Here is a 26,328-nt window from a genome sequence, read left to right as displayed (position 1 = left end):
CTCCATAAGATGGAGTTCGGCCCCAAATTCTGCGACTGGGCAAAACTATTATATACGGCTCTGTTGGCACATGTGGTGGCTAATGGCCATATTTCTAGGGTGTTCAAACTGGGGAGAGGGACGCGACAAGGCTGCCCGCTGTCGCCTCTCCTCTTTGCCCTCATACTGGAACCTCTGGCCGCCTGTCTCCGACAGGAACCAAGGATACGTGGCATCCGGTGGGAGGTGGATTGGGAGGACCTGCTTTCCTTATATGCCGATGATGCACTAATCTACTTGACATGCCCTGGGGAGTCACTGAAGGTCCTGATGGAAGTCCTCACGGCGTATGGGCTGAAGTCTGGGTACACAATTAACTGGACCAAGCCGCTACTGTATGTACTGAAAGGTCCCACATCGGAGCTGCCTCCGGGCTGCACGCTCCAAATAGCATCCAGAGGTTTCAAATATTTAGGAATTTACGTAACCCTGCAAGAAAATGTATTCATGGACGAAAATCTGGTGAAACCCCTTACATGGCTTAAGGCGAATGTTGGGCACTGGCGGTCTCTGCCGCTGACGCTTCTGGGGAGGGCGGCCCTATTTAAAATGTTTGCACTCCCTAGATTCCTCTACGTCCTACAAAATATCCCCTTCCCAGTCCCACTTACGTACTTTAAAGCAATAGAGGCTGAGATCTCTCGTACATAGCTGGTACGACAGTGGCATTGCCCTACCGAGTGTCAAATTCTACTATTGGGCTTCACAGCTAATGATAATAAATCAGTGGCTACATGTTCCCCAGGACGAGCCTGCGTTCCGTCTGGATAGGACCCTCCTCCCTGCTGACAAATTGATGAAGGCCCTATATACTAATAAACGGAAAAATACCCTCACAGGCCCAACCGCACACGCAATCAGAATTTGGCACACCGCGCAAAGTGCATTGGGCTGGGAGGGAGTATTGTCGCTTGCCACTCCGCTCTGGGAAACACGGCGTCTGGGCACACTAGCACACACCAAAGGGTTCAAACAATGGGACCTAATAGGGATCACTAAAATAGGCGATCTTTGGGTGCGGGGGGAGATCCTCACTTTCGCTGCACTACAGGAAAAGCATCACATGGGAGCTACTGAACATTATCGCTACATTCAAATCAGGCATGCGCTCCAGAATGCGATTCCCCAGGGCACTAAACTGGCAGACTCCTCCCCTCTAGAGGACAAGATACTCACAGACCACATGGAGAAAAAAGCCATCTCGAAACCTACCGCAAACTGGTTAATATTCAACCTGACCACACACTGATTCTGAGAGGCAAATGGCAAGCAGACCTGGGGGATATAGAAGACTCGGATTGGTTGGATGCGCTGGCGTCCGCTCGGGAGGCGGCGATCCCATCCCGGCTCAAATTGATACAACTCAAGGTGTTGCATCGGGTATACTACCCCCGCACCACTTTGCATAAACTTGGACATGCATCAGATCCATTTTGTCTTCGTGGGTGTGGGCAACTCGGAACATTTTATCACATACTACGGGACTGCCCCAAAATACAATCATACTGGGATCAGGTAATGATGGACATCTCAGAGGTGGGAGGGGCGGGAGTTCAACGGGATCCCCGGTGTTGTCTACTAAATATTTGGCAACCCACAAACATCAACCTAGCATTACAGAGATGGGCTACACTGGGTATGACATTCGCCAAACGGAACATCGCTAGACACTGGGGTTCAGGGTCACCACCTACGTTGCAGCAATGGGTGGCAGACATGGACACAGCCATGGTTGCAGAGAGAGCAGTTTATATACACAGAGGGTGTCCTAAAAAGTGGTCCAGAATATGGGAGAGATGGAATGAGTCCCGGGGGAATCTCTGTGACCCACCGCACGCAACAGGGACACCAAACGACAGTCCAAGAGTGGTGATGAGATGAGAGGGGCAATGTGCTAGCACTATACGTCACTGCAGATAGGGGGGTCAAGGAAGCGGCCGGCGCTGCCGGCGCAATTTTGACACCAATGGGCTATGATGAACTGACGTATGTACTCTGCAATTTTGAGTGCTTTACTTACTTCTTACTGGGGATGATGATGGTTTATTGAACTTCATGAAATCTATGTTTGTATGATGATACAAAATGCCAATAAAATATGTTTAAAAAAAATAAAGATCTTCAAACACAGACTTCTCAAATTTCTCCCAGAAACCCTTATTTCTAGCCCCTATGTCTTCACAAATAAAGGCGCTACCATAAGTGACCTTATTTTTTGCATTGAAACACCAACACAATGAAGGAAAACCCTTTGTTCTCTGCTCCGGATCACTGCATCCACTAAAGCCCCCCACGGTCGGTCTCAGACTCTCGTTTACTCCCTCTATTGTTGGCCGAGCAGAGGCTATCAGGTCCCTTTATAATAATGGGATTATCCTCATCCACGGATCTGAATGCAGCCTAGAATTAAAGTATAATTAACAATGAATCTCAAGCGATGCCTTTCTTTTTGGATTTCCAATCTTTATTCAACAAGTGGAATACCACACAGCCGACGCGTTTCGTCCCACACAGGGGACTTCTTCAGGGCTTTAAGATTGTTGAGGTAGGCCTTCAGAATACACAAGGCTGATGTTTTGAGAGTAGGTAATCCTCCAGACTTAGGTGTCTAGATATGTTATTTCTTAATATGTTATAAGAGTTTTTCTTGTCTTTTGATGCAAAAATGATGGCAGATTTCGACAGTACTTGAAGAGAGAACGATATATGTAGATCTCTTCTCAGCCTAATTCATGTCCGTGGTGGTTCAAAAAGTCCTTGTAAGATGATCAAAGAGTTATATTACGTCTCCAACCACGGGCTGAATCGATATGTCAAATAATTCAAATGCCGGGCCCCCGGAGGAGTCATCGCGTTTCGGACGGAGGACTCTGCTTATTATTGATAGAACAGTCCTATCTAGACTGGGCTTTTGAATTATTTGACATATCGATTCAGCTCGTGGTTGGAGACGTAATATACCTACTCTCAAAACATCAGCCTTGTGTATTCTGAAGGCCTACCTCAACAATCTTAACGCCCTGAAGAAGTCCCCTGTGTGGGACAAAACGCGTCGGCTGTGTGGTATTCCACTTGTTGAATAAAGATTGGAAATCCAAAAAGAAAGGCATCGCTTGAGATTCATTGTTAATTATACTTTGACTCATCTTTGTTTGTGGTGCACCTTTTCTAATGTAAACACAAGTTTGAATTCCCTAGGGAATAGGCACTTTTACGGTGGGTTGGGTGCTATACAGTGTGCACACGAGTTCCCCTTTCAGCGTATGGGGAAAACTGGAAATATAGATTGGGCTATTGTATATTAGGTTCTGTCAAGAGGAAGGGATCACCGTTAGGTCTGTTTTGTTTCGCAGCCTAGAATTACTTGATGACATTTTTCTCTCATCAAACTCTCTGTGATGAATAAGTTTCCTCCCTGACCCAAGCTCATCCAGGCCCTTTAGTCATCCCACGGGTACCTCGTTCTGTATCCTCCCTTCTCCCCAATACTTGTATTGCTCCACCCCGTTCCCCTCCTACCCATCCACCTTCATCAGATTACCCAACAGCATTCATTTACCATTACCCTTGCAGCTTGTTTCAACCAACATTTTTCGTCATAATAGCCTGAGCCCTCATCACACCCCTAGAGCAGCGAACACTGAAATACATTGACTCGATACTAACACCTTCACCTCATCTCTGCCCCTGACCTGTGATTTTTTTTTATCAAGTTTTATATAGCGCGTACATGACCCACGAGGGTATCAGAGTGCTTTACAATATACAGTTATTAAACATTAGATGGGGGAGGTAGTAAACATACATTTGGTATTCGCCATTCAGTATAAAAGAGGTAGATAGTAGTATATGGATAGCATAGGTGACTAGTAGTCAATAAAGAATGATCCACGAGGGAATCAGAACGCTTCACAATACACAGTTATTAAACATTAGGTGGTTTAAGTAGTAAACATACATTCGGTATTCGGCTTCAATACAAAAGATGTAGGCAATAATATATGGTGACTAGAGGTCACAATAGAATTAAAGTCTTAGGATGTGAATTTCTTCATTAGAAGCACTTTTACTTTTTTTTGAAGGAGGTAAAGGAAGAGATTCCACGTACCACTGGAGGTAGGGAGTTCCAAATCTTCGGTGCAATCCCTGAGAATGCTCTGCAGCCCGTTCTCTTTTTATGGAAGGATTGTGGTTTCAGTAGTAGTGAACTCGCACTTAGCAGTTGTCTGCATCCTCCCGATCGCTCTAGCTTTAGAGCTAAGTAACTGGGGGTATTGCTATGCAGGGCTTTATGGATGATGCAAGCGATCTTTAGGTGTATTCTTGCCTCATAGGGCAGCCAGTTCAGAACTTTCAAGGTCGGAGAGATGTAGTTATTTCTTTTAGTTCCTGATACCAGTTTGGCCGCAGCATTAAGCGATGCCCTCAGCGGGCCGGACAGTATTTGGGGAGACCGTATAGAGTGGTGCGTCCATAGTCTAATCTTGGTAGCACTAGGGCTTGTACCGCCATTTTTAAGGGCAGCCAGTTCAGAACTTTCAAGGTCGGAGAGATGTAGTTATTTCTTTTAGTTCCTGATACCAGTTTGGCCGCAGCATTAAGCGATGCCCTCAGCGGGCCGGATAGTATTTGGGGAGACCGTATAGAGTGGTGCGTCCATAGTCTAATCTTGGTAGCACTAGGGCTTGTACCGCCATTTTTAGGTCGGTCTGTGTTTAAGTTTCCTTAGTATACTCATCTGGTGATTAGCTCCCTTGGTGGCATTAGTGATTTGCGCCTGCATGTTCAGGTGTTTGTCTGTGGTGACTCCCACGGATTTCGCGGAGTCAATGATGTGCGGAGCACAGTCAAAGGAAGTTAGATGTTTCAACCATAAGTCTATCTTGGGTGTGTGATTGGGTGGGGAGAACAGAAGGAATTCCGTTTTTTTCGGTGTTAAGCAAGAGGTGGTTGCCAGTGAGCCAACATTGAGTATTCTGTGGAATATCATTGAGGGAGATGAAGTCTTCTGGTGAGGAGATTTTCATATACAGTTGGGTGTCGTCCGCCTACAGGTGATATAGAATGTTTGCTGAGTTTAATGCGTTTGGCAGGGGCTCAATGAGTGGATTAAAAAGAATGGGTGAAAGTGCTGAGCCCCCGCTGTCAGCGCTGATGCATCTGTGACACCCTTTCTGACAAACCCTGACACTTGCTATCTAGCAACCCCTTAACATGACTGATAACATGCCACCTATGTACTCATCAATCAGTTTATGAGTCCCACACCCACACTCCTCAATCATGACTCCATCTCTATTCCCCCCTCCCCTGGTTCTCCCAACTCAGCTTCTCCCTAACACCATAAACCGGAGCAGTCTCACCTGGACTGCTGGCCCCATCACGACCTCCTGTTCCCGCATTACTAATGACGCCAAACTCACTGAGATATCTCAGGAGCTTCATCAACTTACAGCTGAGGTTTAAAGCCTAATATCCCTCACCTCCGAGCTCGCTAATTGTTGGTGTCCCACCAAACCAATGGGTAAGAATAGACCCTCCCTTTAGCAATCCAATAGTCAAGTCAAGTCAAACCAGCTTTATTCGGTGTAAAATATACAACCATAAAGCATACTAGACAGAAGGTACTATATACACATGAATAAAAACAGTTTTCAAATATTTACATCTTTAAAAAAACAGTATTTCATAACAGGCATTACATCTTTATTCAATAGATAGTACTCTGATAATTATCAGTGCAAAAGGAGAGTTTGGGTGCAAAATCCTAACATATAACAAAAGGGGAAGAAAACAAATGATTCATAAACATATTTGAGATTAGGATGATAGATTATATCAACATTACGGAATAATGACACAACTAAAGGCAGTCATCAGGTTTTTCAGATATTAATGCATCCAGATGTGACAAATCCTCTCTTTTCCTAATCGCCCTTTGTATAAAATGAATAACAGAATAAACAGTTTTTACATTATCCATAGTACATAAAAAGTTAAAAGCGTGTTTATAATGGAAAAGCCTATCAGTTAAAAAAGTGGTTTTATAACAATTCTCTGGACATCTTTATAAAAGGTACAAAACAGTAAGAAGTGCATAGTGGACTGGGGGTCTTTCCATCACAATGGCGGTTTGGTCAAATATAGGACCATTTTTCCTTGCTTGAGAATGCGGTTATATAATGTAGTGTGCCAAATCTTAGCCTTGTTAAGTAGAATCTATGCTGAGTGTTTCTTACCAGAGTTAAATATGTTTGTAATCCCACCACAGAGGGGATCCAATAACAATCATGTTAGACGGATGTCACCCCGCACATCCAACGGGATCTCAGCAATCACAACGTTTCCTCATTTGACCTGGAAGACAATTCCCTACCCCCACGCCTCCACTCGACACATCAGGTTGAAAGAAACTCAATCGGACAACAATATTTACTCCCTCCTCCTTCAGTCAAATCCACATAGAGATGCTAGGCCCAATCCCAGAGCAGGTAACAATTCCAACTTCAAGCAAATTCCCATCACTCAGCCTGCCTCAACTGTCGCCATACCTCACCTGAAATGTACGCTATTCATTCACAGAACTAACTTAAGACTAACTTAAGACAATATCCTAAAGTTACTACCATTTTCATATTCACAGAAGGCACTTACTCATTTTAGTATTCACAGAAGACACTTACTCATTTCGGTATTCACAGAAGTTAGGACTCCTAACTTTAAGACTCCTAAATGCTTTCTGTGAATGCCGAAAGTCTTAAAATTAGGATTTATCTCAATTTAGTTATAGTAAAGTTAGGACTCCTAACTTTAGGACTCCTAAACTGAGAAAAATCCTAATTTTAATAATTTCGGTATTCACAGAAGGCATTTAGGAGTCCTAAAGTTAGGAGTCCTAACTTTACCACTACTAAATTGAGAACAATCCTAATTTTAAGACTTTCGGTATTCACAGAAGGCATTTAGGAGTCTTAAAGTTAGGAGTCCTAACTTCTGTGAATACCGAAATGAGAAAGTGTCTTCTGTGAATACCAAAATGAGTAAGTGCCTTCTGTGAATACCAAAATGAGTAAGTGCCTTCTGTGAATACGAAAATGGTAGTAAGCTTAGTATTTTGCCTTAGGTTAGTTCTGTGAATCGGGCCCGCAGTGGATATTGCTGACCTTATCCTTACTTATGATCTTGACCTTATAGTCCTGACTGAAACTTGGCTAAATTACTCCTTCATACCAACGCTCGACATTCCAGTACCGCCCAGCTATGACATCATCAGGTTAGATCGACCAAACAGACCTGGTGGAGGTAAACCCTGTACTCACTGCAAAAATCTCTCTGTGAAGCAGGCACAAAACGTTACTCTCATCTCGTGTGAATATCTAGGCATCGATATCCTCAGTAAAGATAGGCTTCGATACAAACTACATGCATTTTCCCACCCTTCAGGAGATAACCTCCTGGAGATAACCTCCCATCCATTGAACAAATTATGGAAATCATCACAACCAACTCCAGTGTATATTGCGCCCAAATCTTCCTTGGTGACTTCAACCTCTACAGGAATGACCCGATGACCAATCAGTGATTAGCCTAAAAACCTTACTAGCTGACCTAAACTTGACCCAAATATGCGAAAGTCCTACCCAGAACCTGGTAGCGACATTGGATCTAATTATCTCTAAAGCTCATTCCATTCAACTTGAATCTATCATTCCATGTGATTGGACAGACCATCACTGCATCACTTTGCTCATCACTGAATCACTGTCCTCAAAAAAGGTTCACATAAAAAAACAGACACTGGAAAAGGAACTCTCGAAACATGAACCTGAATGAACTAACATCTATCAGCAATTATATCCTTCCCCCTCCCGAGGACATGTCAGATGTCCAGGACCTTGCTGATTATTACACTAATTCAATGACAAACATTCTAGACTCTATGGCACCCCTCCAACTAAAAAGAGTATCCACCAAAGACTCCGAGCCTTGGTACAATGGTAGTCTCAACGCTGAAAGATGCAATCTAAGATTGGCTGGATGGTCATGGAGATTCTCCTCCTCTCTTGAACACCTCCAGCAAGTGAGATCTCTAAGAATCATTTACAACAAACACATATATAGCTCAAAAGCAAACGTCTTTAGGAAATAGCTAAACAATGCCAGGAATCGACCTAAAAAACTGTTTGAACTTGTTAAATTGCAATCTAACAGGCATCCCCAACCTGCTTTCTGGGTCTAATCTGCAGCCTAACTGCGAAGAACTTGCCGCCTTCTTCCTGGGAAAGACGAAAAAAATTGAAAGTGACTTAAAGACTTCATTGGATCTCCTCCCGACGCCTTCACACGTCAGCCCCCACACACCCATGTGGCCTGAGCATCCTGCACACCCCCCCAAAATTATTGCCACTTGGTTTTCATTCAAATCCTTTGATAAAATGACCATACTACAAATTCTGTCAACTTAGCCCAGGGGCATCAAGGCGCTGCGGATCGGGATCATGATCAGGGGTGTCCATAGATAGAGGGCTTACAGGTGCGTATTGGTAAAGAGCCAGGTCTTCAAGGCCTTACGGAATGAGTTTCCAGAATTGAAATTGAAAGAAGAAGGGAGTTCAACAAATTGGCCGCAGCCAGCGAAAAGGACCTCCCCCCATCTAGATTTCCTGAATCTAGGCACAGTCACCAAAATCTTGCTGGAAGATCTTAACTGCTTACCAGGAACATATCTCCAAAACAGTTTTTTAATGCCTTCTGATCCCATATTGTAAAAGGCCTTGTGCACCAAACACAGGGCTTTAAACTCAATTCCCCGGCCCCAAGGAAGCCAAGGAAGGCTCTTGATGGTAGCCGCAACAGAGTGGAATTCAGGAAGGCCCATCACCAGGCTGGCAGCAGCATTCTGCACGAGTTGGAGTCGGTGTTAGAGACCCTTATTAATGCCTACATAAAGGGCATTGCAGTAATCCAATAGCAACACAAGGGCCACCACTGCCTGTTTCCACACGGAGGGGGAGAGAAATTGACGTATCTTTCTGGGAGTTCTTATCATTCCGAAGCAGGTGGAGAGTGTTTTATTTATTTGGGGGCCCAAGGAGAGGGAGGTATCAACTATGATGCCTTGTTTTTTGGCACTGAGGCCAGGGCGAGGGCAAGATCCAAGCGTATCTGGCCTCCAGGCCCTGGACCAAATCTCCTGATTGTCTCCGAAAATGTAAATCTCAGTTTTGCCCCATTGAGTCTTAGATAGTTCTCTGCCATCCATGCAGCTACGGCCTGCATGCAGCTTTTAAAATTTGCTGCTGAAGCTTCAACACTCTCAGTGATGGTAATCAAGATTTGAGTGTCATCAGCATAGGATAACACTTCTAGGACAAAAGATCTTACAACCCTGGCAAGCAGGGCTACATAAAGGTTAAAAGGGTGGGGCTCAATGAGGATCCCTGGGGAACTCCGCAGAACAGCTGTTTAGGAGCAGAAAGGAATTGACCCATCGCAACTCTTTGAGCCTGTTCCGTAAAGCAAATTAAGGGCGGAGCACTCAATCCTTATTTCCCGGAGCCTCCCAGCCAATCTAAGGGGAGAGATGGTATCGAAGGCTGCCGTTAGGTCCAGAAGGGTCAGTAAGGTGGTGTAACCTGCGTCAACCTGTTGTTGAATGTTGTTAAAAACAACGGTTAACGCCGTCTCAGTACTGTGCTCACTTCTGAACCCATGCTGCGAGCCATCGAGCAACTGATGATCCTCCAGATAGGTGCTAAGATGGAGGTTCAGGTGTTTCGCCAAGATTTTAGCTGGGACGGGCAACAGGAAATTGAACTGTAGTTCTTTAGTTCCGGCGGATCCAGAGAGGGCTTCTTTAAGAGAGATTTACCCACGGCCGTTTTCCAGGCAGTGGGATACTGGCCAGAAGTAATAATGGCATTAAGAACTACGGTCAAAGTAGGAACAATAGCCTCCTTTCCTAGTTTTAGGATCTTCAAGGGACAGGGCTCCATAGGGGAGCCAGATCTAACTCCCCTTAACATCCGCTCCGTGTCTTCTTGAAGTGTGGTAAATAAATAAATAATACCTCTCTTTTTGAATGCATAAATGAATAACAGATAGCTCAATAAATAAGAGTCAAGATTCGAGGTAGTAGGAGTTTTTTGCAGGTTTATTACAGCATAAAGGACAGGAGCGGGACAACCTGCATAGGAATAGGATGGCAAGGCCCAGCAGCTGCTGGGGCTGGATCTGGGATGAGCGCGCTAACATTTAATAACAATACACGATCATATATACTAAAACAGTTGCATTACAATACATACGATAGGCGGAGCAGTGGGTGTGATCAATAGCAGTCGCGAAAGATAAGGGTGAAAGTAGGTGTAACAGAGGCGTATACATAGACATGTGATGCAAACGTAACAGAATATGTCATAAATGGGGCGGAAACATGGAGGGGGCTACCTAAGGAGCCGGGACCTCTAACCTGATGGTGCGCGCAAACTGGCAATGACGTGTTACTAGGAGAAGCTGGGGGCTATGAACTCTGTGCTAGGAGCAGAGACTGAAGTCTGGAGAGTCAGGGCGACATGTACCTAAACAGTATCTAGTATCTGATGTTTAGAGAACATGTTGATAGAATCCAAAAGTTATCGGGGTAAAGGCTAACAGACTCTAAGACTGGAGCATGCATTATTCTACATGTAGTGCGTGATGAAGAATATTAAATGATCATTAAATGCAGTATTTCTCGTACATGGAGACGTAGAGGCTAGACAATGACGGAAACTATTGATGTGATTCAGTAGCTTTAGGAATGCAGAGAAGGAGGGCTGTACTGATAACTCGAATCATAACATACTCTTGGCAGACTCAGAGGCAGAGCCAAGCTGAGCCGGGCACTGCGAGGCAGGAAGTAAGTGAAGGGTCGAGGATACAGGTGGGGGCTGTATCGCTCCTCAGCGAGGGCTTCAGGAGACAGGAGCTGAATCTGGTGTCCGGGCCCTTTTGAGGCCTAGAAACGGGGACTTTACAATGGAATAACGTGCACACTGAGAAACGTGGCAACGTAGCTTTACATAGGCCTGATATTCGTAGTATTCACGAGAACTGGAAACTGGCATACTAGAGGTGGACACAACTGTAATTGCGTCATTAATCGAACATAGGGAATACATATGCATATTAATCATGCACAGATAACATATGATGGAGGACGCGTAGGGACACAGAACATGGCAAAATTTACTTTTCCACATTCCCTCCTTGTCACTACGTTTCCTTCAGGAAACATCAATATTCATGATACCATCTATCATTTCATACAGTATCATTTGCTCGTCTCGAATTTTCTGGGAACGGGTTTTAGAACGGGACTTGGGACTAGGAATACAAGAGGTAGCACAAATGCCGCAAATCGCAGGGCCACATTGTATACAGAGGCAGCAGCTGAATATGATCGCTACTGCAATACCTAGAAAGGACAAGACTTTCCATCCCCAAGCGGAAATTATATTCCAGAACCAACCGGACCATGTCCAGGTGCCTGGGTCTTGGTGTAACAGATGGGCAATTTTATGGAGTCTGGTTATAGCTGAATAAACAGACGGCGCGTTATTTGGAATGAAAATGCAGCAACTAGATCCGATGACTCTACAGGCCCCGCCCCTATCGGCCAATATGACGTCAAGGACGAGACGATTCTGGAGCACGACAATTCTCATAAAGGATTGTTCTTCGGTTAAATTACTTAGAGCAGAAGTAGTCTCAATTACTACTGCTTCGAGTGTTCTGGTTAATCTACGTATCAGTTTACTATTCACAACTGTACCTAAATAAGGAAAGACACCTTTATTGATATCTATATATTGTTCTAGAGTAGTTTCAGTATAATCGACAATCGGGAGGTTTCTCTTGTGTCTAGTATGTACTAGGTGGGAATTCCTATGGTAGTCGGGTGGGGCTAGAAAAACTGGTGGCAGTAGGAAGGCAATATAACAGGTTCCCTCCCAATCGAGGGGCAGACGAACATATGCGGTCTGACCACAAATAAAATAAGAATGACGTGAAGCTTTGAAAATAGATTTCCCACTGTCACTATACTTGACAATAGTAGTACAATCACTATGTCCTACATGTACGGAACCATTATTTCGGACACACAATTCACCTTTGACTGGTAGTACTGAAATAGCAGGTAAGTCTGGAGTAGTATCAGACTGAACATTCAGGACCATGAAATTCGAAGAATAATTACCTAAATTGTAAACTTCGTTTTCTAGATCTAACCCTGTTCTGTGGGGAAGACCTTGCTTGTCTGGGAAACATGTACTGTTAAGAAAAGACATATCTGTTGAGGATGATGTTAACGTGGACCATGCTCCACACGAACCATTATGTGAAAATGGATAAGGAAAGAGTGGCAGAACTCCCTTCGGTGTCTGAAAAGGGGGGAGTCGACCACACACCCAACAATTAGTGGCATTGCTGGTCTGGTGTGAATAATGTAACATGCGGATAAAAGAATTATTACGCATAGCGAGGCGGTAAGAGAGTTCATGAGGAGGCAGATCACTAAACGTGTGCTCTACTGTAACATTAGAAGACGTATTTACATGAGAAACTGGAAAATACAGGTAAAATGCATAACTGGTGCAGGAAATCATAATACTGAGAAATAATATGAAACTTAGAAAAACGATACATCGGATTGAGTTTTGACTAACTCTCTCACTATGGGGGTCTATTTTATACATGTCAGAAACAGTCTAACCGTTTCACCTAGGGGAGGACTTAGACAATCAAACTGGCTGACTTATTTTACTAGACCTTAACTTGAGCTTATACTCCTGTTGCGGAGTTGTCTCTAACTGGGAAGGGTTCGTAGCAATGTCTTTTGCGGGACAGTCCTTAAGAATAGTACTTTGGCAGTCTTTAGAATCCTGGGAAATGTTCTTTGAGACTGGTTTCAGTCCATAAAATTTCTTTATGTGCGAAAGGTGCACCCAGCCTTTGCGTCCCTCCAACTTCACGGCTGTACGGGTGGCGAGGAGGACCTGTCGGGGCTCCTTCCAGCGAGGCTCCAGCGGACTTGAGCGATCGAAATTTCGCACCAGGACCATGGATCCTGGAACGATTTCATGCGGTGCCACCTCGGTATTGTCTGGAAATGCGGCGGCAACCTGTGAACGACAAGAGTTGAGGGCAGACATCAAGGAAGCTAGGTAATCTGTCAGCATATTACTTGAAACATCGGTAATACTTCGAGGTCTAGGAGTACCCCACATGTTAGGGGGGCGGCCGAAAACGACCTCATACGGGGACAGACCTGACCTGGAATGTGCGACCATGCGCATATAAAATAAAGCGACTGGCAGAGCTACTAGCCAGTCCACACCTTTCTCTTTACATACTTTGGCGATGCGGATTTTCAGGGTCTGGTTATGTCTCTCTACGAGACCTGCTGCTTCAGGGTGGCGTACACAATGGAACTTCCACTGGTACCCTAACAAAAGGGAAACATGCTTCATTAACTCTGAGGAGAATGGCTGGCCGTTATCAGAATATACGACCCTAGGGAGTCCATAACGGGGGAAGAACTCACGAACCAACTGCTTGGCAGTGGTCGCGGCTGTGTAATCTGGGACTGGATATGCTTCTGTCCACCTGGACAAAGCGCATACAACTACGAGGACATACTTGAAACCTCGACATCGCTCCATCTGAATATAATCCATCTGGAGGACTTCAAAAGGGTGGTCAGGGGGCTGGAATCCACCTTGTTCCACCGGGACACTTTTACCTGGATTAAACTGACAACATATCATACAGGTACGGACTTTCTGCTTGGCTGCAGCTCGTAAATGCTTGTTGAACCAAATGTTCTGGATACTGTCTAACATAGCTTTTTCTCCTAAATGTGCTGGACTATGTGCGGTATTGATAATGACTTGAACCATAGAGTCGGGGAGAAACCAAGTGGCTTTTCCCTTCGTTAACCATCCCTGATCTGTCTGGACCCCTCCTTGTTCGGACCATTTCTTGATTTCTTCGGGAGTAGCATGTAACTGTATATCTATGACATCTTGAGTAGGGTCCTTAACTGTCATACATGTAGTCGGATCTAAGGTGTGTGTCATGTTAACTGGAATGTCTGGAGTCTGGGCTGTAAGCTTGGCTGTGCGATCTGCTAGATCATTACCTTGGGAAATAGTGTCAGTAACCTTCGTATGTGCTTTGCATTTCATGATAGCAATGGATGTCGGTAAATGTATTGCATCTAACAGAGCTTGAATAAGGAGACCATGCTGAATCTTGGTTCCATGAGAAGTCATGAAACCTCTCTCCTGCCAGAGCACTCCAAAGTCGTGTACGACTCCAAATGCGTAACGTGAATCGGTGTAAACATTAACTTTCAGGTTCTTGGCGTGTATGCAGGCTTGAGTCAGAGGAACTAGCTCTGCTGCTTGAGCAGACAGGGTGTCAATACGGTGTGTTTCAATAACTTCAGTGTCAGTAGTCACTGCATACGCGGCTACTAGTTCTCCTGTACTAGTTCTCATGCATGAACCATCCACATAAAGTGTCAGGTCGGGATCTGGTAATGGAATATCTGTCAGATCTTGTCTTGGCTTGGTCATGATGTTAACTACTTCCACACAATCGTGTGTGGCAGAATTCGAAGTAACTGACGGTAACAGTGTAGCAGGATTTAAAACGTTGCAGCGTCTGATTTCTATGTGTGGCTGGAACAGTGTCAATTCATAACCTGTCAAACGTGCAATTGTCAAGTGCTGAGTTTGTGTTCGGTTTAAAAGAACTTCCACGGAGTGTGGAACTTGTACTGTCAGGGAGTGTCCTAATACTATGGAATCACTTTGTCTGATAGCTAGTGCTGTGGCTGCAACTGACTTGAGGCACGCAGGCAGAGCCTGGGCTACAGGATCTAATGTGCTCGAAAAATAAGCACAAGGCTTGTATTGTCCTGCTTGATCTTGTGTGAGAACAGATAATGCTGTACCTTCACGTTCTGTGACGAAAAGTGTAAAAGGCTTACTGTAGTTTGGTGTAGCTAGAACTGGAGCTTGGCATAAAGCTTTCTTTAACTCATTGAAGCTAAGTGTATGTTCAGATGTCCAAGGGAGAACAGTCGATACGGCTGCCTCCTGTGTCGTTAACTGTATCAGTGGTTTAGCTAGAAACGCATACTGAGGAATCCATTGTCTGCAGTAAGAAGTAAGGCCGATAAAAGCACGTACCTCCTTCTGGGTCTTGGGCTGAGGAAGACTCGCTATTAACTGGATTCGGTCTGGTGTCAACTGCCTACCCCTCTTGGACAGTAAGTGTCCTAAGTAGACCACTTGCTGGACACAGAATTGAAGCTTAGAAGGGGACACCTTGTGCCCCATCTCGGCAAGGAAATACAATACTGTAAGTGAGGCTCGCTCGCAAGCACGTTCAGAACGGGCTGTGATCAGTAGATCATCGACATACTGGAGCAGGGCAGTGTCAGTTGGCATGTGAATATTGTCTAGTTGTCTCTTAAGTACTTGACTGTAAATACTAGGACTTTCTGTGAAACCTTGAGGAGCTCGTGTGAACATATAGCTCCTTCCATTTAAACAAAATCCGAAAAGGAACTGGTTGTCTGGATGAATGGGGACACTAAAAAACGCGTTCTTGAGGTCGATTACAGTAAAGAACATGGCTTCGGAATCAATGGCTGTCAATAGGGAAGAGATATCTGGGACAACTGGGTACTGGGGAATAATACATTTATTAAGTTCTCGTAGGTCAATCACTAATCGATATACTGGGGGTGCATTTGGATCAGTACGTTTCATAACTGGAATGATCGGAGAATTGCATATATTGGAGTCAGTTTCTACAACCACTCCTTGAGCGATGAGCTCGTCAATAATTTTGGATAAGGCTGCTACAGCCTCAGGTGGCAATCTGTACTGTCTGATTCGTGGCAGGACTACACCTGGCTTGAGAGTCACACGATGGGGTGTGATTTGCATATAACCAACATCAGTTGGACCTTGCGCCCATAGATGCTGCGGGACATTGGATAATCTTGGATCAAAATCTCGTAATACATAGTGACCCTTGAAGTCACGTAGGAACAATCGTATTCCCTCTGGGGAACAGCATATAACTGCACCTAATTCTTTCAGTGTTTTAATGCCTAATAGATTTTCTGGACATGACTTAGTAAGTAACAGATCAGTAGTGCGGGACAATGGACCTACTTCTAGAGTAACTGGCTTTGAAATTTCATTTACAATAGGTTTTCCTGAAAATCCAAGGGAAACATTTCTTGAGCCTGAGAGCGGAGCCCCTGGAACTTCGGCGTGACTTATAGTGGTCCTACTTGCCCCTGTATCAATCAGAAACTTTCTGTCTTTCCCTAGTACTTGACTATGAACATAGGGACCTTCTTGATCTACAGGTATCTCGATGAGAGGCAAGCCTACCTCCCTCTCTAGGCTGTTTCATGAATACGGTTGATACTCTGGATACTCGGACTGTGCATACTGATACATCTGTTGTGTAACATGCTGTGTTGCAGCAATAGGCTGCGGTACAGTAACTGTCTGTTGTGCATTCTGTGGCTGAGAAGTCTGTGAAACTTGTTCTTGTCTAGGCGGACGTGGTCTTTCTTTAGTCTTACCAGTAGCTATGTTGTGTTTCAGAACTGCACACTCGTTTATAAAATGACCTGGCTGTTTACAATAATTGCATGTCCCTTTAACGGGAACTGCAGGATGACTGGCTTGATTCGGACCCCTCTTCTGACTGTCTTGTGGAATAGATTGTGCAACTAGTACTTTCATTTTCGTGTCTTTCATACGTTTTCTCTCATGTTCTTGCTCTTCTCTGATTCTATTCTGGTGATATTGAAGCATCTGTAACATCTGGGACGGGGTATTAGCTTGCCAGGTACTTTCGACTTTCAAAACTCGATTTTTAATTGGTGGACTTGAATTCTCGACTAATTTAGTAACAAAAAGGTGAGGGTATGACTCACTACTTGTCTTGAGGCCACTGTTGATGCTAAAACATTTCTCAAATCTAGAATAAAAATCACTAATGTCTTCGTCTTGTTTCTGTTTACAGGCTGAGATTGCATCCCAGTCTTCCTTTTTCGTTGTTAACAATCTGGGTAAAACTTGAATCAATAATTCAGGTAATTCTTTACATTTCGCTCCAAGACCGGTACCTGGTACTCGTGCCTTATCTTCAGCTTCTAGAACTGCCCAATCTATCTTTTTCTCTCCCACCTCCCATTCTTTTTCCTTGAGCTTTTCATACACCCCTGCGGGCAGCAGAACCTTTAACATTTTAATTATATCTGGATACGTGTATTCTCCCATACGGAGCATGTCTTTTAATTCTCGATGGAACCCTGCTGGATCTTTATCGTGACAGGGAATTAATTTTTTCATCTCTAAGAGTTCCATCTTTGTGATCGGGGTGTAAACAAACACTCGTTCTAGTTCGCCACCCGTTCCTCTAACTGGGTGGACTTCTCGTAACGGATTCTGTCTCTCTATGTAAAAGGGTTTACTTTCTGGGGGTGAGACATGAACAAAATGCGGGTTCAAAAACATACTATATTTGTGGCGCTGTTCTAGAATGACACTAATTAAATCGGTACCTAAACCCTTCCATTTATACTGGAGTAACTCGTTCAGGACATCATGTAACGGACCTGGATCAGAATGTTGACCCTCATACAATGTAATGAGGTGCTGGATCATATACATACCCGCCAGTCGCTGCTCGGCTGGGGGCAATTTCAGAAACATTTGTGCCACTATTTCGTCTGGAAAAGTGGTAGAATCAGTAATCCATCGGACTGCTGATCGGACTAGTTCTTGTTCATGCATAGAACTTAACTCACTATAACCGATTCGGGACTTCAGAATGTGATCGGTAGCTTGGAATACTTGTTCTAGAGAACCTTGTTCTGGTGCTGGATAGTGAAAAATTGACTTGTGTTCTAGGCGCAAATGGCGATCTGGAAATTTAGATTTTCCTACATACGCTATTCTGTCGGGATTCTCGTCCTCTACCTCTTCTGTAGAAGAGTCATTTTCTTTCTCGCTTACCTGTGCTTCTTTACGTTGATCGTGTAACCTTATTATTTCTTTACGAATTTTCTTGTACATACTCTCTATACTACCAATAGTCTTATGTTTACCCTCGGCTATATTATCACTCCACCTTGTCAGGACTTTCATTTCGGCTCGATCTTTGGTCGGATAATCTTGTTCTCGTATTAAACAATTAATCAGAAACTTTAATAGCATGAGCTGGACTTCAACTTTTCTTTGGCACATGACGTCACTAATACTTTCTGGATCATTCCCTGTACGGATGAAACAATATATTCTGTCTAGATCTTCTTTCATATCTGGTAGGGTAACTAGATACTCGGTCACCTTTCTTACGCGTAATGAATATAAAACCATACTATCCTCGCCTGGGACTGGATCATAGCCACATTCATTAAGGGCTTTTCTTATTTCTGCAACAGACTGATATCTGGGCGTACGCTGTGACGCTTGTGCATGTAATTCGGCTAACGTTAAACGCTTGTGTGGCGGCGGGGTTTGAGGAGGACCTCCTCCTGCGGCCCCTAAACTAGAATCGTCAACTGATACTCTTCGTACTAGGGTGGCGGGAAATTGAAATGCGGACTGAACTTGTGTGGCGGGCTGGACCTGGGGGACCGTAGCAGGTACTGCAAGGGGTACCCCGGTGTCTGGAGAAACGGGGAGTGCCTGATTTACAGGGACTGGCGGAGCGCGAACAGGATTTGCATATTCTGGGACTGTGTCGTCCAAATAGGACGAAATGAAAATATCAGCTGCGGTCGGTTTGTGACGTAGCTTGGTCGGAACTAATGGTGGCGGAAAGTTACTGGATGCCTCCGGGGTCGCTTTTGGCAGGCCCTCGGCAAGAAGAGGATACATACCCTTAATAAGAGCATGCCTCTGTCTGTCTGACTGTTCGGTTTTAACTCGTTCACCAATCTCGATTAATTCCCTTTCTTGGGCTCGTTCCAAGGATTCTCTACTTAATTCTGACTTTCTGATTTCTTTTTCGGTTCTTTTATGAGATTCTTTGCGCCATAACTCGATGGCATCTTTCTGTGACTGTCTGGCTTTCTTTTTCCATAATGCTTCTTCTATTCTCATGATGCACTCGGCATCCCATGTGCCTGACACAGGCCATCTATACTTTTCCTCTAACTGTTTGGTATACTCGACCCATAAATCTAGATACAATATGGCGCTTATGCCATGCTTCTGATACATAAAATGACCTGGACTGTCCCTAGGCGGGACAGGAACTGCTGCTTCTAGCAGACCTTTTCTAGTTCTCAACTGACGCAGTTTTGAAAAGAGCGGCATGACTGAACTATAATCTGGACACAATACGATACACAATAAACACGATAACTACTTCACACTCATACCACGACATCAAGATACATGAAGAACATTCAGAATAACAGTTCGAACAGAATACTACCTGGAATACGGAAAACAGAATACATGAATTTTCTCGAGAACAGAACTGACTAGAACAGAAACTAGATGCACTGCTGAAACAGTACGAAACTTACCGGTCTCATACAGAGACACGTCAGGACCCGTATCCACCGGAGTGGACACTTCGTTTGTGGGCTTGTGTACCACCAACCCACGGACCAGAGTCAATTAAATTGACCCTGTCTAGATACTACCCCAGTAATGGTACTCACCGGGCAGTAAGAACGGAAGGCCTCAGACTGGACGGGACTGCTTGGACGCCGGACGGACGAACTTCGGACTTCTGTTACGGGTGGGCCTCCGGATACCTCGGACCTTGGACTCTCGGCTTGGGCTCTGGTCGGGACTCGCCGCGTTCCTCCACCGTCTCGTCTGGATGCTGGACCGCCTCCTCCGTCTCCTCCGTGGGCCTGAGGGATACTTGAAGCAGAAATATCTGCTGGTGCGCAGAAGAGTTCCGTCACGACTGCAGAGGGTCAGGGGGTCGGCGTGGCTTCACCGACGCGTGGGGAAAGGGCAAGTCCCTATTCGGGCGCCATTATGTGGTAAATAAATAAATAATACCTCTCTTTTTGAATGCATAAATGAATAACAGATAGCTCAATAAATAAGAGTCAAGATTCGAGGTAGTAGGAGTTTTTTGCAGGTTTATTACAGCATAAAGGACAGGAGCGGGACAACCTGCATAGGAATAGGATGGCAAGGCCCAGCAGCTGCTGGGGCTGGATCTGGGATGAGCGCGCTAACATTTAATAACAATACACGATCATATATACTAAAACAGTTGCATTACAATACATACGATAGGCCGAGCAGTGGGTGTGATCAATAGCAGTCGCGAAAGATAAGGGTGAAAGTAGGTGTAACAGAGGCGTATACATAGACATGTGATGCAAACGTAACAGAATATGTCATAAATGGGGCGGAAACATGGAGGGGGCTACCTAAGGAGCCGGGACCTCTAACCTGATGGTGCGCGCAAACTGGCAATGACGTGTTACTAGGAGAAGCTGGGGGCTATGAACTCTGTGCTAGGAGCAGAGACTGAAGTCTGGAGAGTCAGGGCGACATGTACCTAAACAGTATCTAGTATCTGATGTTTAGAGAACATGTTGATAGAATCCAAAAGTTATCGGGGTAAAGGCTAACAGACTCTAAGACTGGAGCATGCATTATTCTACATGTAGTGCATGATGAAGAATATTAAATGATCATTAAATGCAGTATTTCTCTTACATGGAGACGTAGAGGCTAGACAATGACGGAAACTATTGATGTGATTCAGTAGCTTTAGGAATGCAGAGAAGGAGGGCTGTACTGATAACTCGAATCATAACATACTCTTGGCAGACTCAGAGGCAGAGCCAAGCTGAGCCGGGCACTGCGAGGCAGGAAGTAAGTGAAGGGTCGAGGATACAGGTGGGGGCTGTATCGCTCCTCAGCGAGGGCTTCAGGAGACAGGAGCTGAATCTGGTGTCCGGGCCCTTTTGAGGCCTAGAAACGGGGACTTTACAATGGAATAACGTGCACACTGAGAAACGTGGCAACGTAGCTTTACATAGGCCTGATATTCGTAGTATTCACGAGAACTGGAAACTGGCATACTAGAGGTGGACACAACTGTAATTGCGTCATTAATCGAACATAGGGAATACATATGCATATTAATCATGCACAGATAACATATGATGGAGGACGCGTAGGGACACAGAACATGGCAAAATTTACTTTTCCACAGAAGGATAGGGGGAAAGGCGCTCAAGCGGCAATCCTTTGGAGGAGCTACCAGAGAATCCGAAGGACGATTGGCCTTTTACCCTCCGACATTGGATATCTCCAGGGAGGAATATATGTCCTTGATTTTGTCAGTATAAAAGCATGCCATTTTATCACATAGCTCCTGGGCGACCTCGGTGTTGGCAGAGGCTGAGGGGGCTAGGAGGGAATTAATCACAGTGAAGAGTTCCCTCTGGAATTTGATGGATTCCGTCATCTTGGAATAGTAGATAACCTTTTCCTCATTAATAGCTAGCCTATATTCCTTCAATCTGAGTTTATGCAGGTCCCTTTTGGCTGGGATAAGCTCACGGCGCCATATTTTTTCCTGCTGTCGGCATACCTGCCTAAGGTTTCTCAACCTTTCGGTGAACCAGGGCGCTGAAGGGCATTTTCTGGCCACATAAAGCTCCTTAAGAGAGGCAAGAGAGCCAGAGCCGCCAAGAACCAGTTGGAAAAATCATCATAGATTGAGTTAACATCCAGGTGGGTGAGACAGCAATAATTAAACTTAATTAGAAGACCTTCCTTATTTATGCGGCTACAGTTTCTCTTCATCTTCACCCTGTTCTTAAAATTAGGATCTGGGTGGGATTCTGCAATTCGACGGAAAAAATGGAATGGTGTAATGATGAGACCAAGGGAGTGGGATGGGATCATTCACCTCCATCCTAGGATCGTTAGAGAAGATCCCGTCCAGAATGTGTCCCGCCGTATGAGAGGGGCTCCTCACCAGCTGAGGAAGGCCACAGGAGTCCATAGTTTCCAGGAAAACATGCGTTTCAGAGCACAGAGTTTTCTACAAATGGAAGTTAAAATCACCCAAAAGAGTGACATTGGATCTAGCCAAATAAGGCTCAATCCGATTGCTGAACTCCTGATTAAACATTCCTCTGGGTCCGGGAGGCCGGGAGGCCGGTAGCTGACCACTCCCACAAAACTATCAGTGGGTAGGATCTTCAAGGAGAAATATAGGGCCTGATAGAGATCTGAGGGAGTGGCGAGGGCCTCAGTGAAGCACGAGAAGGTGTCTTTATAAAGTACTCCCAAACCCCCCTATCAAGTCTGGACAGAGCATACCCTGAGGGGATGGCCTCCACCAGGTCAGGCCCTGAGCAATCTCTAGCCCAGGTTTCAGTAATAAATACGCATTCAGGCCTACGGAAGGAGACAAAATCATTAAATTCTGCTCTATGTTTAATCAGAGATCTGGCGTTCAGGAGAAGGCCCGAAAAGGATTTATTCATGGGTAAGGGTAGGGCTGACACGTATCCCCTTGGGGTTTCTTAGCTACCCCCATGGAATGACTGTCTTACAGTTAACCCACTCATATAGCCCAATGCTCGGAGTTCATCGACCTGCAGTGCACATCCTTCTGTCTTTCTATCCTTGAAGCTTCAAGAGCTGTCCTCTCAGGTAAACAAGGGGCTTACCATGGTCTACAACAAAAAGGACAGCGTCCCTGGCACAAGGCATAAACTTGACACAGACAGGCGCGCCTTTGGCGCGCCTGCTGCGTGCGTTCACTGCGCGTCAGGTCCGACATTCAGATTAAATAGCTGGGCCAGTCAGGAACAACTAGAGCGCTGCCCATCAATCTGGGACAGGAAGTGGAATAGAGCAGCAAGAGTGAAACACTCACTTCCCTCCATACAATTGGCGAGCCGTGGTGGACCGGGGAAGGAGCAAAAGACCCCCACAAGCCCCCCAACCCCTCCCTGAGATGAAGAAAAAAGCAGAAGAGTGCCTGGAAAGAATGCAGTAACCCCACACAAGTAAGCATTTAAAATAGTTTTTAAAACATTCCCCCCATTAGAACGCACACAATGATTCAATAAAATTTTTAAATCACAGTCACTATCTAAACGCAGTAGCAACGTAACAGCGTGGCACCTCTAATCAGGGTGAACCACCATCACGTGGCATAGAGGAGGAGACAAATGTGATAATAGTTAAGGAACTGCTGGGCAAAATTGACCTAAATAGGAGCGGGGCCTGCACTGCACCCCCCAACATGTTCCAAGAGTGGAATGTGGCTCCACCATATTATTATCAGAAGTTTGATAACAACAAGAATAGTGTTCAGAGAGAGTCAAAAGTTGAAGTAAAGATACTAAAAAAAAACAGAGATCAAGAAAGGAAAGAGAGAAAGAAGAAACAGAGGAAAGGGAAACATAGAGTTATAGGAATCCTTACCTGACAATAATTTTTTTTGTTCCCCCAAGGGTGGCAGCCACGCTGCACTGCCTGTCATCCCAGAATACCTTGAAAGGAAGTAAAGAAATAATTTTGCATCAGACGACAATCCCACCTCATCACATTTTACAAATAACCGTCCTGGATTTACAAAACAACCGATCCCAGGTTGAACCAGAGTCTGACTTCAGCCTCCTTTAACAGCTATTGCTGTGAATGTTCAACAATTAACCACATTGGTCCCGCATGCGGCTGTTAACTGTTCAAGTTTCATAGCAACAGCTTTGAAACAAAGGTTTCAGAGTACCGTAGGGGTTTCAACCCCCTCGGTCTCTGGGACACCGTTGTTTTACTAATTAACACATTCTGCCCTCATGGAGCAAACAGTGTAATGACCTTATAGTCAGCCATAGCAGGCAGTACAGCCCCTTAAAGGACCGCTCCCTTGGTAAAGGCCCTTGCCTTTGGAGCTACAACAAGCTTCAAAGCTATATTAAAGGTTTCAAATAATTACTGAAGGCATAAACATGGTTACTCAGTCAGAGAAATAATCATCATAATATTTGCAGGCGGATCACATAAAGGGAACCTCTAAAGTATATGAAAAGCCAGAATCAGAAATAACTCCAGCTGTAAAGTCAATAGACAGACCACACACAACAAATGGGTGCTAAGAAATAAGAAAACGTTTTTCTATAATATCAAATAGCAAACTGACATAGAATCTGCTTTTTTAAAAATCAAGAAAAAGTTCTTAAGTCCAATATCAGTAAGAGGAGTGACATGTAGTCTGTCTTTAGGAAAAGGATAAAATAAAACAATTCCAGCAAATATCCCAAAACAGTCATTTTATTCGTTTTTAGACTGAGAGAACACATTATTGACATGGTTCATGATGAGGTAAAAATTACAGCAATCAATGAAAGTTCATGAAAACATGGCACAACAAAATGTAATTTAATAAACCACACCTACAAAATGAATAATTAATTGTGACTCTTCCCCAAAAAGCCACAAGTCATTTTACAAGGTTATTCCCTAACATAATAACTGGATCTTAATCACAGTTTAAGTTTGTGGCCATTCATCATTGACCCAATTTGTACAGGAAAATTTGCTGACAGCTTATTAGTTGTTTATTAGAAATGCCCACAACTTGGACTTGTTTCCCAAGAGGGGTGGGTTGGGAGCTCCCGTCAGTCTGACTGGAACGGGAGGCACATTTATTAATTAAAGAGATGCCTGATTACCATTTACTTCTTCTACAAAAGAGCCACTCTGGGTGACATCTAGGACTACACCAAGCGTGCAATCCTTCTCCCGTCTCAGGCACCGTCATTGTGTCTGACTCAGTCCAGTAGAAACTCCTAGTGTAGATGCAAGTTGTGGAAAATCCTTATTAATTAAAAAAGAATTTTGTTGAAATCTTAAATTTGTTAAGAATTTTGACGTTCTATTCTACACTGGGCTGTGGGACTATCGGGACTGAAGGCATGTTCCAATTTATCTGCCTTTGATTCTGCATGCTCGGCACAGAGGCCAGTTGGGCTGGGACCATTCCATTCTGTGCCATCTGATTCATGTTCCAGTTTCCCAGGTTCCTACAAACATCACAAGGATCATGTCTTGTTCTGCACATTATTTGTGTTTGAGGTATTTAAATTGCCACTGTCAGTAAAACCGATACCCTAAGCAGGGCCGGACTGGCCGGAACGGGCTTCGGGTGTTTCCCCGGGGGGTTGGAAGAGTGGGGGCCGATTCTTCAGTGCTGGGAAACGTATTTCTTACTGGGGGCTGGTTTTGCTGTGGTGCTGCTATATCGCCCCCGGCAACAAAAGAGGCAGGGAGCTGGGCCGTCAAAATTGTCAGGCCTGGTTTGGGGTCCCAGTCTGGCCATGACCCTGGGGAACAACTTTTCCTCCATGCATATACTGAACATCATTACTCTGCACCCCAACGCCGTGACTATCCAAATTCACACCAGCAACAAACCCAGAATCAAAGCGAGAATAGCATCCGTGAGAACCACTTTCGTCACCCTTTTGGAACATTTTTGTCTGAGCCATCATTATTTTTTCTTTGATATTTTTCTGCTTAGTAACAAAATTCTCACTACAGAACTTTGCGTAAAACAAAATCTCATCCGGAATGTTAGTCTGCAGCCCCTCACATTTTTCTGGATATGTGCACTAACCTCTGGATGCAACGCTAAAAGATGCGCCCTCTTTTACCCGGACTTTGCCTTTGCAATATTGTCTGTAACTCTGCAGTAATCTCTTGTAATGTAATAAAATATTTTGAGGCACTTCACTCTGTGGTTCTTCAATTGGCCAGTTTACAAGCAACTTACACTCATTCCACAAGTCTCTTGGGACAAATATTAACAAACTTAAACTCAGCTCTCGACCACCCCGCCTGGACGAACAGGCCTCATCTCCACTGCATCCCTCCTGGAGAGGCCCCACCTCCTTTGAACCACCCAAACACAGGACAGGCCTCACCTCCTCTACACCTTCCTGGACAGGCCTCTCCCGCCCCCGGCATCCCTGGACAGGCCTCACCTCCTCTACACCGCCCTGGACAGGCCTCACTCACCTCCTCTGCACCCCCTGGACAGGCCTTGCTTCCTCTGCATCCCCCTGACAGGTCTCGCCTCCTCTGCACCTACCTCCAAACAGGCCTCACCCCCTCTACATCCCATGGACAGTCCTCCCCTCCTCTGCACCTGCTGGAGAGGCCTCACCTTCTTTGTGCCTCCCCCCTGGAC

The 26,328-nt window shown here is 44.8% G+C and overlaps 1 protein-coding gene across 10 annotated transcripts in view; it reads right to left on the bottom strand.

Annotated features, from left to right (window-relative positions):
* LOC144754962 (uncharacterized) overlaps positions 1-26,328 on the bottom strand; it is a 225,443-nt gene that overhangs the window by 113,041 nt on the left and 86,074 nt on the right. For 9 of the 10 annotated variants that reach the window (XM_078643369.1, XM_078643541.1, XM_078643621.1 and 6 more), the window contains one exon: positions 23,562-23,629. The exons of the other annotated variant lie outside the window; for it this stretch is intronic. The gene's annotated coding sequence lies outside the window, so the exon portion shown is untranslated. The remainder of the gene's footprint in view (positions 1-23,561; positions 23,630-26,328) is intronic. 10 annotated transcript variants of the gene reach the window in all.

This window comes from Lissotriton helveticus, chromosome 1_1 (genome assembly GCF_964261635.1).
Source record: "Lissotriton helveticus chromosome 1_1, aLisHel1.1, whole genome shotgun sequence".
Classification (NCBI taxonomy): domain Eukaryota; kingdom Metazoa; phylum Chordata; class Amphibia; order Caudata; family Salamandridae; genus Lissotriton; species Lissotriton helveticus.
The sequence above is the reverse complement of the archived record's forward strand: the minus strand, read 5'-3'. Positions and strand labels throughout refer to the sequence as shown.